This window comes from Cucumis melo, chromosome 2, assembly GCF_025177605.1.
Source record: "Cucumis melo cultivar AY chromosome 2, USDA_Cmelo_AY_1.0, whole genome shotgun sequence".
In the NCBI taxonomy this organism is placed as follows: domain Eukaryota; kingdom Viridiplantae; phylum Streptophyta; class Magnoliopsida; order Cucurbitales; family Cucurbitaceae; genus Cucumis; species Cucumis melo.
In genome coordinates, this window is record NC_066858.1 from 8,387,659 (window position 1) to 8,390,922 (window position 3,264).

General features: G+C 30.6%; 1 long non-coding RNA gene across 3 annotated transcripts; it reads left to right on the forward strand.

The window, feature by feature from the left end:
* Positions 1-271: 271 nt before the first annotated feature.
* On the forward strand, positions 272-2,607 carry LOC103491948 (uncharacterized). 3 transcript variants are annotated; one of them, XR_538183.3, is made up of 4 exons: positions 272-577; positions 1,676-1,743; positions 1,920-2,121; positions 2,314-2,607. It is a non-coding gene; the product is annotated as an uncharacterized LOC103491948 (long non-coding RNA). The 3 variants fall into 3 exon arrangements; XR_007817440.1 differs by having other exon boundaries at positions 273-1,039; positions 1,673-1,743; XR_007817434.1 differs by having other exon boundaries at positions 273-1,039.
* The last annotated feature ends 657 nt before the right edge of the window (positions 2,608-3,264 follow it).

The window sequence follows — 3,264 nt, forward strand, 5'->3', positions numbered from 1 at the left end:
ATAAAGTTGTCTGTTTCAAACACACACGACAAGAAAAGAGTTCTATTATGACAATTCATTCTATCTCAAATTGAAAGGAGGGAAGAAAAAAAATGTCATAAAAGGTCAAAATGCGCGTTTCTTTCAGAAAAATGTGGAATTTGAAGAATTTGAAGAATTTATGACAGTTTTTAAATGTCATAAATCTATGACAATTTTTAACTGCCATTAATTATAAATAATAAAATAATAAATATTTATTTTAAATCAAATGAAAGGAAAGAAAGAAAAGAGAAGGGTATCAAACCTCTTGCACGATTTTTTCTTCTGCACAAAACATTTATCCCTAAATCCTTCTACACTATTTTCTCTCGTCCAAGGAAGAACAGGTACATCGTTTCATTCTTCTTCTTTATCTCTCTTCCTCTCTTGCCCTTTTCCAGCTTCTTCTTCTTCCTCCTATCTTAGATTCATCAACATTTCCAATCTCTTTTTCTCCCCAAGCCCTAATTTCCCACATTTTGTTTCTTCCAAGCACATCATCTCCATTTGTCGTCTTCAGTTGTCCCGTGCTTCTCCTCGCTTTCTCATCCGTCTGGTACATTCTTCGTTCATTCCTATAGAACTCCTCTTTGTTTTTTCGTTCTTCGATTCGTTCTTTGCTCTTCGACTTCCTTTTTGCTTAACTGCCACTAATTGCCTTCATTTACTTTTTCTTCATGGATTCGAACGTGTTTGATGTGGGTATTCATGTTTAGTTTTTGTTGTTTGTTCTTCTGTCTGCAAACTATTTGAGAAAATGACTGAAAGAGTAATTTCTAGATTATGATTCCTCGGGTATGAAATTTTCTTCCTTGTTGACTAATAAACTTTGAGGATGATTGCACAAGATCTACTCTCATTTTTCTTTTTAAGTTCTACTCTAACTTTGGTCTTCTAGTTCTTGGATGCACATTTGATATATATGAGTTATTAGATTTTGAATGTTTGAGAAAAAAAGTTTGGAGGAAACCATTAGAAAATTGGAGACATATAGACAAAAGTTTTCAAGCTTGGAAAGGTAATTTCATTCTTGTAAAGTCATCTTCAAGATGGTTAAATATAAGTTTTCTTCATTTTTTTTTCTCAATAACTTTTATTGGGTCCTTACTTATTGTGTAGTGTATAGATTTCTTTTAGAAAAAAGGTAATTTTTTCTTTTTGGATTGTTTTTCAGTGGAAAGTTTTGTAAACAAGCAATTATATTATCTTATTTTCAAGTGAAATCTACATTGAAGACCTTCTGTGGAAAGTTTTGTAAACAAGCAATCTTAGAGCACGTGTTAATTTGCATTGTTATGGAAACTGAATTTTCTAATTGGTTGTGATATTAGTTATAACAATAATGCACATTGATTTTATTGTGGATTTGATGATGATAGGTAGTAGCATAGCATGTGTTTAAAATTAAGACTATTGTATCATCATCATGAATGCCTAAATTTGTTCTCTAATTGTGATTAAAAAACTACTAGAACTGATTTTAAATCTAATGCATTAAGATGCGGAACAGTCCTTTTAGTGCAGTTGATTTTAATTTTTAATAATGAGAAACCAGGATTATTAATCTTCTTCTTTTGTTCTTATAGTTGAAATCTATACATAGACTTCTTTTGTTTGTTAATTTATATTATTATTTTGTAAATTGTGGTAGCAGTGAATCAAAATTACCATTTTGTGCATATTGCTTCTGAGGTGTTGCTTAAGAAAGAGTATGATGACAAGGTAAATGTTATAATATAATTATATATATATATATATATATATATATATATATATATATATATATATATATATACACACACATGTGTATCAATATGCTCATTCTATCTTGTGATGTGTTTTAAGGTTGACATTATTTATCTTTTTTGGGTCTACTGACGGTGCATTTCCGATTACAGATGTGTGGTCGTGTGGGGTGACCTTATATGTTCTTTGGTTTGTTATTCATTTGTTATAATTAATAGCAAAGTTAGATATTATTATTGGCTGCATATGTTTCCTCTGTGCTCCTAAAAATGGTTGGTTTGGTTTTCACGTTGACAACAAGATATTGCTTTGCAATAGGTGCTAACTAAACAATGCCTTTGTCCATTCCCTAAGGTACTATAACTCAAAAATGCATTTTAACTATTTTGTGATTCTCTAAAGGTATATTGATGGTTTTGTGAAATATATTGTTGGCTATGTGATGAAACATTTTGGTAGCTTACAATGTGTTTGATGAAATGCCTCAATGAAGCCTTTGGTTGATTTTTAGTTGATTTTTAATTGAATTTTGTTTGTTTAAATTAGGAAATCAAGGGCAAGGGAGATTTCATGGCTATGTGAGGAAGCTTTGGAAAAAAGAGAATGAAAAATGAATGGTTAGATTTTAAACTTTGATGGTGTGCAGGGCCTTTAAGCAATTTCTAGAATTTAGTTGTTATGGTCATACATGTTTAGTATTAGGTTTTATTTCTAGTAGTGCAGGAATTTCAATCTCCTCTCTTATTGAAAAGATTATTTAGCCTTAGGATGTATTTAGGATTGTTTCTCAAGTAATGACTTTTTGGAATGAATAGAAAATTATTTGGATACTTGGTTTTATATTCTGCTATGGTTTCTTACATAGTACTTTAAGGATGGCCTTCATGACACCTTCACTTTCTTGAATAGATCCTTTTGATGCTTCGGAAAGTAACTTGTCTAGAACCCTTCTTTCTCATTTTTTGCTTGTTCTCTAAAATTAAGGTCATCCAAAAATTCTCTCTATTTTTCTTCTCTTTTGTTTCTCTCTTTTTCCCTCAGTTTATTCTCATTTCCTTGCTCACACATGTTTGTACTATACATATACTTTTCTGATGGTTTTGATGTTCTCCTTTTTCTTAGCAAATACCTTTAATCGAAAACCATATCCCCTTGAAAAAGTTCTATTTTATACATGGGTGAGCAATTTCTTGTATATATGTTAACAAAAGTTCTCATCATATATTTGTTTTTGTAACATATTACTTGTATAAAATCTTTCATTTCAAGAACATTTACATGCATAAACTTTGGTTCCTTTTGCCCTAAACCCTAAACCTTATTTAGAATAACTTAAGTTTTTTGAATTAGCAAAAACAATGGACGGGTCCTTTGAGTTAACCCATAACATGCATGCTCTGTTACATATCCTAAAGCTTTGTCATGCATTTGAATTAGTGCTCAATTCTACTACTTCCTCGTGAATGTTCTTTCTTATTCTCTATCTTTAAGCTTGAT